Below are 12,841 nucleotides of genomic sequence, written 5' to 3' on the forward strand. Positions count from 1 at the left end.
GAGATGGCTCAGTGGAATAAGTGCTTCCCTGGCAAGCGCAAGGACCTGAGTTTAATCCCCGGTTCCGCCAAAAAGACAGACCCTACACTCATATGAAAGAAAAGTGAATAAATGATGTTTCGAAAAAAGTTTCATACCAAAAAGGTGGGTGTGGTGATGCATACCTGTAATCCCAGCATTTGGGAGGCTGAAGCAGGAGCATCCCAAATTTGGCTTCAGCCTGGGCAATTCAGCAATATAGTAAGAACCTGATCTCCAAAATAACAGGAGGGTTGGGGGTATAACTACCAAGTACCCCAAGTTCAATCCCCAGTACCATAAACATAACCCAAACCAACACAATGAACCTTTACACTTATTTACATATATACTTTCATAAAGATCTCATGTTCAGAACCCAAATCACCACATAGCTGCTTCTGACCTCATTTTTAGTTTCTCCATTTTCCGCAGGTAAATCTTCCTTGGTTTCTTGATTAGCCACTTCAGCCTGTTTTCCCTTGGCTCCCCTTTTCCCTTTTGCTTGCACTTTTTTGTCCGAAGATTTATCCTGAAAGAGTGAAAGAGTACCTTTATGGAGAGCTGCCTGCATGTTTTGACAGGACAGAGTCCATGACAGCTGCCATATTTACACCACATTACACACCAGGATGTTAGTCTGAGCTAACTCCAGCTCACCCTGGCAGCATCACTTGCCTCACTGCTGGCAAGCAACGTTGCCAGGGCAATTGACCATAGGCCTTGAACATCAATGTCATTATCCAAGAGCGTTGCCCCACACCACTCACTGCTCTGTGTTGCTACCCCACAGAACAAGCAGTGGGTGATCCCTGCAGTGTTCTCCCAGTGGGACCCTATCTACCTGGATTTCTCTCAGGCACAAGGAGTAACATCTTTCCCCTCACATGAAGACCATCCACCTGAGGAAAGCATCATGCTGTATAACCTAGTTAGTTCCTGAGTATCACATAAGAGGCTAAAAGAACCTAATTTTTGAGTATTATTTTTAAAATTTTATGTATTTGGTACAGGGTCTCACAATACAGGTTGGACTTGGTAGTGATCCTATTTTCAGCCTCCCCAGCGCTGGGATTACAAGTGTGTGCTACCACGCCCAGTCCTGGCCAGATCAGTGTGCCTGGGGGTGAGGCCACTGGGAAAGGAGTCCCACTCCCTGTGCTAGTCTGCTGAGCTATCTCACTGGCAGTATCATTTTCACTCAGGTGTTTGAAGAATCTGAAAAGCATGAAAGTACATCCCTAGAACTTTCACAGAAGGGAGAAAAATCACTTCATGATACCTCCCTTATCAGTGGATACATTCCATAAACTAACAGCAATGACTATGAACTCAGTAAACCTTTAAGATAAACACCAAGTTACACACTTACGCCCCTCCCTTTTTTTAGACAGGGTTACATTCCATAAATAGCAATGACTATTAACTCAGTAAATCGTCAAGGTAAATACAAAGTTATACACTTACCCCCTTTTTAAGACAGGGCCTTATTACATAGTTCAGGCTGGCCTTGAACTCACTATGTATGTAACCCAGGCTGGCCTCCAACTTGCAGTGATGCTTCTGCCTAAGCCTCAGAGTGCTGAGATTATAGGTGTCAGCCACCATGCCTGGCAAATGCCAAAATTATATACACAAATATATCTCGGACAAGGACTGTCACAACCCCTTCTGTAGGTAAAAGCTCGCTCTTTGTAATGTGAATAGGACTAGTTTCATAACTACTATCCTAATATAAATGTAAAAATAAAGCCTTAGAAATTAATCCACCACAAATGCCCTTTTGAGATTTTTGAGATTCAGCAGATTTTTAACAAGAGACAGAATAAATCAGATGAGGAGAACAAGTTCCTATCCAGGCAATCCAGCAGGCTAGGGGTGCTGAGGCAGGAAAACGAAAGTCTGAGTGCAGTATGGGAACTGGAAGGTCCTGGGGTCCATCCGCATTCAGGGAAGGGAGTCTCATGAAAGTATAGCAGTACAGCGCTATTTTGGAATTCGACTTTTGCAGACCGTATTGAGACTTTTCAAAAAATATTAATCTAATTTATTTATCATGATTTTTAGCTATATTGCAGGATTTTGCAGTCCGTACGGTGTATCTGTAATGTTAAAATTATATAGGTTTATGAGTTTAGAAAATGGTTAAGAACATTTAAAAGTGTAGGAGAAATTTATAATGACTTAAAATATAAACACTAAAGTAAATGTCACTACTTTGGTGATTTTCACTTATCACAGGGGTGTCTGGACCATAACCTCCAAGATAAGCTGAAGGACCGCCATACAGACTGCAGTGCAGCTGTGGCAGTGCCTGCCCAGTATACTCCAAGTCCTGGGTTTAATCAATACTGTCCCCCAAAATAGTTTATTTTTTTTTTAATTTTTATTTGTGTGTGTGTGTGTGTGTGTGTGTGTGTGTGTGTGGCCAGCTCAGTCCACCAGGGGGCGGGGCTGGCTGGCATGTGGTGCTGGGGGATTGAACCGCAGTCTCTTTGCTTTGCTAAGCTTGTTCTAAGTAGTTGCTTTAGACCACTGAGCCATCTCACCAGCCCACCAAAATAGTTTAATAAGTAAGATTTTTGGCTTTCTGATAAAGGCATTCCTTTCTAAGGAAATGATACAAGTCAAAAACTCACACTAAAAGTGATTTTAAAATAGTTTATCTACCACAGTAATCAACAACCATGGTGCACATAGTAAACAATACAGTAAGAAAGGGTAATTTGTTGAAGGCTTTACTCAGTAAGATTGAATCATGAAGACTATAGTTTATTATAAAAGTTAAATGAAATAACATCATGAAGGTTAAAGCTTTTTATATGTAAGTTAGATAAAATACTGAGATACATGTTTCTCCAACTTTTCGTTCTTGAAAGCTGAATAATTTTGCCCCTCAAGGGACGTTTACAGAAAAAAACCCAAAACTTTCTTGTTGGTTATGCTACCTGCTCCCCTCAACCTGCTGGGAATAAATTTTAATTACTCATATTTCAAACATTTTAAGGGAGATCAAGAAGAAATAAAAGCTAAAAGAGCAAAGGACTAGGCAAGGTTTAAAAAAAAAAAATCCTAAGGAATATAACTCAGTGGCACAAACACCTGCCTTGGAAGCACAAAGTACTGAGTTTATAGATTCCCAGTACAAAAAAAAGTAATGTTTATCAAAGGCTCCCCAACACAGAGAAAATTAGCATATATTAATCATGGGGCTGTTGATAGCTCTGGGGGTTGGGATGAGGGGTATTTACACACAGGGTTGTCCCATCCATTGGTATGAGCCTGTCATATGACATGAGACAGATCTGCCTAGAATAACGACGTGGTTGGTGGCAGCAATGTGTTAATCCTATTTCTTAATCTTTTTTTTTTTAATTTTATTTATGTGTGTGTGCGCGTGTGGCCAGCTCAGCCCATCAGGGGGCGGGGCTGGCTGGCATGTGGTGCTGGGGGATTGAACCGCGGTCCCTGTGCTTTAGCTAAGCTTGTTCTAAGTAGGTGCTTTAGACCACTGAGCTATCTCACCAGCCCCTAATCCTATTTCTTTATGCGATTATGCCTTTACATTTTGGGAAGAGTGCTAATACAAGTCTTTTTTTTTTAAACAATTCAAAGAGCAAACTCTAGCAAGTTTTGAGTTGAAAGAAATCACACCAGGGAGCACATGTGGTCTTACAGAATGTGGTTATAATGCTGCACCCAAACAAACCCACATTTAAATCTAATTTAGCCCGTACACTAAGGAGAATGTCATCCTAAAGACCTGCAGTCTCAACGCCCTTAAGACAAAATTATTCCTAACTGCATTTCAACTGCTTTTAGAATTCCGATAGTCCTGTTTTCAGTAAACATAAGCCTCGATGCATAGAGATAAGAGATCTTGGCCCCAAGGGAGCTGATACACACAAGAACTTCCCTAGCCACCTCCCGGCTCTAATCCTGACTTGGTGGTTAGTGTCAGGAGCGAAAGCACACACTGGCACTGATCGCAAGCAACTACCACGGTGTACACATTAGAGAACATATTTCCTTTGTAGCCTCAAGTTCCTATTTTAATAGTTTGATATCTTAACCTTATCTCTGAACGGTAGGTTAGCATTTATTTGACAAGTTTTGCTCCGGAACTGTTTACCCAGACACAGAAACTGACCTACCAAAATCATTAAAATACACACAAAAAATGAAAACTTAAAAAAAAAAAACGCAGTAACAAAAGCTAGACATCAAGTAGCACGGTGGCCCTTCTCACGACTCGTTTAAGTTTCGAATCCTACCTTTCCGGCTGCCTTTTTTGGCTTCGTTTCCACTTTAGCTGGAACAGGTTTCTAAAAAGGAAAAATCAGCTGAGTACTCTGGGGCGGTGCACGATCCCCAGCAAAATGAAGACTACGGAAGGTCGCTAATACTTACAGCCGACAATCTCGCCGATCTCCTCTTGGGCTTGGAGAGAGAAAAGACACCATCAGCAAGAACGCCAAAGAGGCCAGCGGCGCACCCCCCGCCCACCTCCCCCGGCCCCGGGCTAGGACCCGGACGCTCACCTCCTCCTTCGCCGCCCCTTCGGCCGAGCTGACCTGAGGGAGAAACACACGGGTGGATGCGCGCGGGGCGCCAGGGACCCCGGATCGCCGCCTCGAGCCCCAGCCCCTCCGAGAACAATGCCCGGCTGCGTGACGTCACGCTTCCCGCCGACCTGCCTCCCCTCCCGCAAGCGAACGTTCCAGAACTCGGGCCCGGGACCCCGCGTCCGCCCGCCGGCCCGACCGCCTTTCGCCCAACCCTGGCCGCGCTGGGTTTAGCGGGCCAAGGCCTGGCGCGGGGAACTGTTAAGCAGCGAGCAGGGGCGCCGGGGCTGTGCGCGCTGCAGCCGCGCTCACCTTCCTCTTGGGCATCTTGGCGGCGCGCGGGGCGCGTGCGGAGGCTGCGGGTCGAGGCGCACGGGAGCCTCGCGGAGATACGCAGCTCGACCGCTGCCGTTCCTCCCGCCGCCAGAGCTGCTGGAACCCACGGCGGGGGCGGTGGGAGAACCGGATGGAACCGGATTGGGAGCCCGCCCCCTTTTACCCCCGCACCGGGCCGCCCCCCGCCCCCATTGGCTGCGGGGCCCACCGCGCCGCGCGCGCGCCCTCAGCCCGCGCCGGAATAGGTGAGGCGGGACGTCACTCGACCCCACTGCCCCGCCCCCGCGCCGGGCGCCCCCACCCCGACCGGCGTCTCTCGAAGGGCCCCAGACCCAGGCGGAGGAGGCGGGCCCCGCAGGCCGCTGGGCTTCACCGTAACGTGTTTGAAGCCGAGCCGCAAAGTGCGGTCTGCGCGCCGATAGGCGGGATCGCGTCACGTGGCTACGTACGTCCCTTCCCACAATACACTTGGGCGACCGTGGCCCCTGGGTGCTGCGGGCGTGGGGTAACTTGGGTTATGTGTTAATAGGAAGGCGAGTGGCCTGTGAAGGAAGAGAAATCGGGTACGCGAAGGAGCAGATTTCTCTACTGTCAGAAAGCATGGCTAACCATGTTCCGTAGCTTCACAGGTCTGAGCGGAGCTGCACGTAGTGCGCAGGCGCATGCGGGAGATCGTGGGAAGGGAAGCGCGCGCGGGCTGGGCCCGGCAGTCATTGCGCAGGCGCGCTTCCTTTTTCGCGGGGAGATTGCTGTTTTTCCTTTCATTGACTTCATTTAGAACTTCTGGTCTTCCATGGTGGCGACTGCTGGATGGGTGTTTATTTTCGTAAAATTTAAAAAAATTTATTACCTAATATTAGTACATATTTGTTATGTTTAATGATCATCAAAGAGAATGTATCTTCATGTAATATATCTTAACTTTTCCTCCTCGAATCTCCCCTCCAATGCTTCAACGCCCCATTTTCTCCAGTTCTTTTATTTATCCATTTCTCATCGTTTCTTCTTCCCACTCCTTTGTTGTGCTTCCTATTTGAGCCTGTTCTTCCTGTTTACTGTTGTCGGGCCTCCATTGTGCTACTTGTTTACCTTTTGGGTTTCTCTCACAAAAGAGCAGTAGGAGAATTAAATTTCTGTGTCTCACTTCTTTTAAGATGGTCTTGAGGTGCATCCGTTTACCTAAAAACAACTCAAGGTTTATCCTTCTTTACAAGCAGAGTAGTACTCCATTGTATATAAATGCTACGGGGTCTACAGGGTTTCACCACACAGATCGAACTGGTAGTGATCCTCCTGTTTTCATCCTCCCAAGCACTGGGATTACAGGTGCGCAACACCAAGCCCAGTCTGAATTGCCTCTCAGCACGCCCTAGGCGCTTTAATCTGCTGAGCTATCTGGCTGGCCATCATACTTTTTCCTTCTTCATCTGTTGGTGGTCATATGGGCTATATCCCAGATTTAGCTGTTATAAATTGTGCTGCTGTGAACTTGGGTATGCAAAGATCATGGCACGATGCTTTTAACTCAGGAAGACGCCTACAAGGGGAATAGCCGAGTCAAATGGAACCTTTAGATTTTTAGGAATCTCCAAAGGGATTTGCATCAGTGACTATACCAGATTACACCCCCTCCTCGCCCCCCAGCAACGGAGAAGCATTTCTTTACACCCTACAGCTGCCACAGCATGTGTTACTGGTTCATTTCTTGATTATAGCCATTCTTTCTGGAGTGAGATGGAATCTCAGCGGTGTTTTAATTAGTTCTTGAAGGGCCAGTGATGTTGAGCACTTCTTCATATATTTGCTGTTCGTAGTTCATCTGTGTTGTGTCTCTTCATTTTAGGTTCTCATGTTTGGCTTAGGTCATTAAATCTGGGGCTCTGAGTTCTTTATGGAGTCTAGGTAGTAGTCCTTTGTGTGAGCAGAAGCTGGGTGGGTATTTCTGAGTCTGGAACAACTGAGCCCCTGTGAGCCTGACCCTCCCTGAGGTCCCAGAGAACATCCCCCTTGTAGAGGCCAGAGGGGCGCCCCCACCTCCATACCTGGGAAGCATTTCTGCCCCTTTAAGTTTGGTCTATACTGAATCCACATTTTAAAGTGGAGGGTGCAGAATATAACTGAACAGCAGCACTGCACCTGCCTGGAAAGTTAGAGGTCACGAGTTCGATTCCGGTACAAGAAAATAGTAAATAGGAAAAAGGCACTGGGCTGGGAGTGTGAGCTGGGGTTGCCTGTTACTTCTTTCCTTTTATCCCTTCTTTTGTTATTACTGCCCTGGATAGAGATTGAACCTGTGACATTGGGCTAAACTGTGAACCTTGGGGCTGGGGAAATAGCTCAGAATAAGTATTTGCCTGGTAAGTGCAAGGGCCTGAGTTCAATCCCTGGTTCTGCCAAAAATATATAAGTAAACTATGAACCTAATGTTTGTTTTACTTGGGCCTGCATCATGTTAAGTTAGTTGCCCAGGCTGCACTCTACTTTAGGCTGCTTCTGCTTCAGCTGCTGCCTCTGAAGTAGCAGGTACTATGGGTATGGACTACCTTACTGAGCTACTTTGTTTTCTTTGAGTTGGGTTATTATTCAAAAATGTTAGTATCTGCCCCCCTCTCCTGCACTGGAGCTTGAACCCAGGGCCATTCTCCTGAGCTGCGTCCTATCATCTTTAGATTTTGAGCCAGGATCTTACTAAGACAGCAAAGCTGGACTCAAAATTTGTTATCTACCTATCTGAACCTCTCACAGTACTAGGATTATGGGCCTCTGTTACCACGCACAGCAAAGAGACTTTTTAATGTGAAGACTGTCAGCTGAAATGTGGACAGGAAAAAACATAGACATGCTTTGTGTAGAACATTGGAAGCAGGCTAAATGGCCATCATAGGGTAGCAATATGTAAGCTACGGGAGCTTCATAGTTAGAAACTGAAAAGGATGCCTCTCGACCACATGTCTCTTTCTCAAAAACTATGCTTTCCCTTATTCAAAAGTCTGGAGTTCTGAGGGTGGCATATAAAGCTGCCTGCAGTCTCACCTACCTTACTCCAAGATGTGTACCCCTGATTGCTGTTCCTCCAAACGGCCAGGCACCACCTGTTTTTGTTTTTTTTTGTTTTTTTTTTTTTTTTTTCACGAAGTTGTTTCCTCTACCTGGGATGTACCGTCTTGGTCATTTGTTCCCTCACCACCAGATTTTTGTACAGTGACCCTCACTCAGGCTTTTACTACAGTTTCCTGTTTTTCTTGTCTTATTTCATCAGTAGTATTAACTGGGAAAAAAATCCAAATTTGCATATGTGTAAGTATTCACACAACAATATGTTCCAAGATGTAGGCAGTCTGGCAGCCCTCTGAGATCTTTAAGGCCAAGATGGAGTTGTGGAAAATGCCTATGTGAAGATCAGGAGAAAGAAAGGACAGCTCATGCAAGGAGTGAGAGCATGGCTCAAAGGGAAGGGTATGTTGCAAGGTCTTAGGCAAGGGAATGAGTTGCTGAAATTGGAACTTACCTCCTAAGAGATCTTTCCTTAGAAGTACAGATGCCCAGGGCCAGTGGTGACAAACTAGTGACCCACAGTTGTTTGCTTTGGCCCACATAGTCTTTTTAACACAAGCACATGTAGCAACCAGAGCTCAGTTGAAAAATCACATGACACTGTCTTGTAAAGCTAAGCAGACACTGACTCCATAGTCCAACTCCTAGGAATATGTTTAACAAAAATGCTTACACATTTTCCCCAGAAGACTAGAATAATCATAGCTTAAGTACTTGTTGCAGGTCCAAAGGGAGCAACCTCAGTATCAAGAGGAAGATGGATGAATAAACATACTATTAGCAATGAGAATGAGCCATCTACAACTACATAAAGCAGGGATGATGCTCATACAATGTGAGATTCCAGACCCAGAAGAGTGGAATGCCAGACCTACCCAAAGAGTGCATACTGTGTGATTCTGTTCATGTGATGTACAAAAGCAAGCAAAACTAGTCCAGAAGGTCCTTTGGTGTGTGGTGGTAAATTAGGGCCTGGAAAAAAGCAATGGAGAACTTCAGAGCAAGGCAAGTTTCAGATGGCCTTGTTATATTGTACTGGTCAGCTGGGAATTCAGTGTGTAGCCCAGACTGCCCTCAAACTTGGAATTCTCACTGTACTTTCTAGGTGATGGTATTATGGGTGTGTACGATGTCTTTGTATTTTTCACAATTTTGGGCATCCATGCATTTTTTACAATAAAAAAGAATAGTATGAGTCCTTAAGGGATTTGTTCCCCTTTTTACTACATTGCATTCCTCTATACAGGATATAATGAACCAGGTAAAATTTATGTTAAAATGCCTATAACAATACAACTTGGCCATTTTTTTTTCTTTTTTGACAAGGATTTGCTCTGCAGTTCAAATGAGTGCTGGGATTAAGGTGTACACCACCATGCCTGGCTAACTTGACCATTTTTAATGTACAGATAAAAGAATGAGAAAGAGGCATGAAAATTTGTGGACTTTATAGGATAGTATCATAACAATTTTAGGAGTGCCAGAAGGGGCAAAGAAAGGGGTGGAAAGCTTAAAGAATTAATGACAGAAAGATCTCAAGAGAAAAATAAACACATACCTAATGCTCAAAGGATTCAAAATAGGTGAACATAAAGAGGTTTTCACCTAAAAATGTTAAAATCAAATTTTGAAAAGTGAAACACAATTTTGAAAGCCATGAGGAAAGTTGTCAATTATAAGAGAACTACCACTAGATTACTGTTGTGAGTGGATTTCTCTACAGAAATGTTGCAGGCCTGAACGGAATGGGATGATTAAAGTGCTGAAAGAACTGCCACCTATGAATACTATACCTGATAGTTCTTTCCTTTAGAAATGAAGGAAAGACTTTCCCAAAAGAATGAAAACTGAGTTCATCACTTGAGACCTGATTTTTTTTTTTTTTTTTTTTTTTTTTTTTGTCTTTGAGACAGGGTCTTACTATGCAGTTCAGGTTGGCTGTGAGCTCATTTTATAGCCCAGGCAGCCTCAAACTGCCAGCAATCCTCCTGCCTCATCCTCCCAAGTGCTGGGATTACAGATTTGAGCCACCATGCCCAGCCAGAGGCCTGCTTTATAGGATATGCTATAGGAAGTACTTTAGGCTAAAATAAACACTAGCAACATGAGACCATAAATAAGGTATAGAACTTCCTGATGAAGGTAAGTAGATAGTTTAATTCAGAATACTTTAATACTATAATGATGGTGTGTTTTTGCTTTTGCTTTTTGTTTGAGTCAGGGTCTTGATGTGTTGTTCAAGCTGGTCTTGAATTCATTATGTAGCCCAGGATGGCCTCAGACTCATGCCTCAGCCCCTTGAATGTTGGGATTACAGGTGTGTACTACCATACCCAGCTGTGATGGTGCTATATAAATCACTTTTAACTTTAGCATTAAGGATAAAAGGTATTAAAATAATTATAGTAACAAACCTTGTTAATGATTCTAGATATAAATTGTGACAGCAATGACAAATATGCAATGGAAAAGTACATAGTTTTATATGTAACTGATAATAAACTCTCAGCATAGATTGTGAAGACTGTGTTTCAGTTACCTTTGTCTCGTTGCTAAGACAAATACCCAACACCCAAAATGAAGGAAGGAAAGGTTTATTAAGCTCACAGTTAGTGGAGGTTTCAGTCCATACTCAGCTGGCTCCAAGGCAGGCACATGACAGAGGGCAGCAGTTCATGACTGTGGAAAACACCCAACAGCTAAGGGAGGGGCAGCAGCTCCAGCAGCTACTAGCAAGCCTTTCCTTTCCTTACATTTGTATGCAGATTATCCATCCCAGGGCAGGTGTAACACACCCATAATCCAAGCGTTGGATCATGAATTAATCAAATTCTAGAAGCCTGCCCCAGTGACTGTATGAGGCTTTGTGGGGACAACTAGACACAAACCATAACATTCTGTCCCTGGGCCCCTAAAGATTCATGCACATCCCTTTATGCAAAGGGCATTGTAGTCCATCTGTAAGAGTTGACAAAGTCCTACAGTTCTAGCATTGCTGAAATGTCCAAGTCCCAAGTTTCCTCCAAGATCTAAGGCGAACTCTTAGCTGTGAGCCTCTGTACAGATGAAAAGTTAAACACTTCCAACATTCAATGGCACAAGAAAAATATTACCATTCAAAAAAGTACAAACAAGGGGTTACAAAGCGTTGGGACCAAAGCAAGCCCAAAATCCAGAAAGGCAAACATTAAGTCCTATAGTTCCATATGCAACTTCTGAAGCAATCTGGCAACATGTGAGCTCCATACAGCTCTCCCTCTGTGGCACTTCTGCTGATTATAGATCCCATGACGTCTCTCCGGGACTGCCTTTGCACACTCCTGCCTTTTTCAACCTGGGGTTTCCACTGCACATTAGGCTTCTTGCTCTCTGCCTCACACATTGCCCTGTCAGGGACACACTGCCTGGCCTCCCAGACCTTCTGAAATCTATGTGGAAGCTTTCTTAACCTCAGAACTCTTGTATTCTGTATGCACCTAAAACCAATGCCACGTGGATGATGCCAAGGTCTGCTGCCAGCTGGAGCAGTAGTCAGGCTTTCTTCTCTTTGGCTGTAGGAATCAGGTGCCTGGATTGCTGAGCACTGTGACCCTGATTGTGAGGAACAAATTCTCTGTGCCACATTCTGGAACATAGTGGTTTGTGGCTTCCTCCTCAAACCAAAGTCTTCCACCTTTGCAGTTTTGAGGCTGTAAAGGTTGGAGACTTGCTGCTTCTTGTGATGCCTTCAGGCCATCTTTTCTCTTCTTCTGTTCCTTCTCAACCATGGAAATCCTCTTAGCTCTATCTTTGCAGTCTACAGCTTTACTGGCACTTCCTTTCTGGCCAAACTCACAACATTTTAAATCATCCTGCTGGGTTCTTTGCTTTGGATTCTCCACATAAATCTGACTAAAAGCCCCCCAACAGTAGCCATACCACTGCCTTAACATTTGACTGCCTTGAAATTTCCTTTGCAAGATCAATCAGTCCACTATGCTTTATGTCAGTGTCAGGCAAAGTCTCTGGACGCAAGCAAAATGAAGACAAACTATGTCAAGCCATAACACACATCTTCTGGAGTCCAACAAGCAATGCAGACAAAACCTCCCCAGCCTGGTCTTTATAGGCAGAATTTATATCAGCCTCTGATCTTCTGAGCTCTGACCAGAATCAACCATACAGAACAGCTGAGGCTATTCCAGCACTTTCCTTATAGGTGACATCTCCAAACCCTATCTCTTCCCATAAGCCATTCCCAAAGGCTTGTAATCCACATGGTCAAGTATATACTTACAGCAATGATCCCATTTTCCTGGTACTGAATTCTGTCTGAGTTATTTTTCTCTTGTTGCTGAAACAAAATACCCAACACCCCAAATTAAGGAAGGAAAGGTTTGTTTAGGTCATGGTGGAGGTTTCAGTCCTTATTCAGCTGGTGGCAAGGCAGAACAGCACATAGCAGAGGGCAGTTGTTCATTGTGGCAGAATACGGCAAAGTGCATGGTGGGGAGAGCAGCTCCTACAGCTGTTGGCAAGCCTCTCTCCCTTATATTTGTATGCAGATTATCTGCCCCAGGGCAGGTGTAGCACTCATACACATAATCCCAGCACTGGATCATGAATTAATCACAAACTCTAGAAGCCTGCCTCAATGACTGTATAAGGCTTTAAGGGGACCACTAGACAAACAATAACAGACTATAGCGTGCTTTGTGTAATAATTATAATAACAAAAAACCCTATAGATATATAAATAGAAAGGAATCAAAAGGATACCACTAGAAAAAAACATAACATCACAAAGGATGACTAGGGTAAGAAGTTTAAATATAAATGGATTACATTCTTCAATCAAAAGATACACAGTTGCTGAATGGGTCTTAAAA

General features: G+C 44.4%; 1 long non-coding RNA gene across 1 annotated transcript; it reads right to left on the reverse strand.

Moving 5' to 3' along the window:
* Positions 1-519: 519 nt before the first annotated feature.
* LOC111816969 lies at positions 520-5,145 on the reverse strand. Its single transcript, XR_002821274.1, has 5 exons — positions 4,896-5,145; positions 4,560-4,592; positions 4,429-4,458; positions 4,293-4,343; positions 520-550 (listed from the first exon to the last, which is right to left on the reverse strand). It is a non-coding gene; the product is annotated as an uncharacterized LOC111816969 (long non-coding RNA).
* Positions 5,146-12,841: the final 7,696 nt, after the last annotated feature.

The sequence above is a fragment of the Octodon degus genome, unplaced genomic scaffold (genome assembly GCF_000260255.1).
Source record: "Octodon degus isolate 3935 unplaced genomic scaffold, OctDeg1.0 scaffold00045, whole genome shotgun sequence".
Classification (NCBI taxonomy): Eukaryota; Metazoa; Chordata; class Mammalia; order Rodentia; family Octodontidae; genus Octodon; species Octodon degus.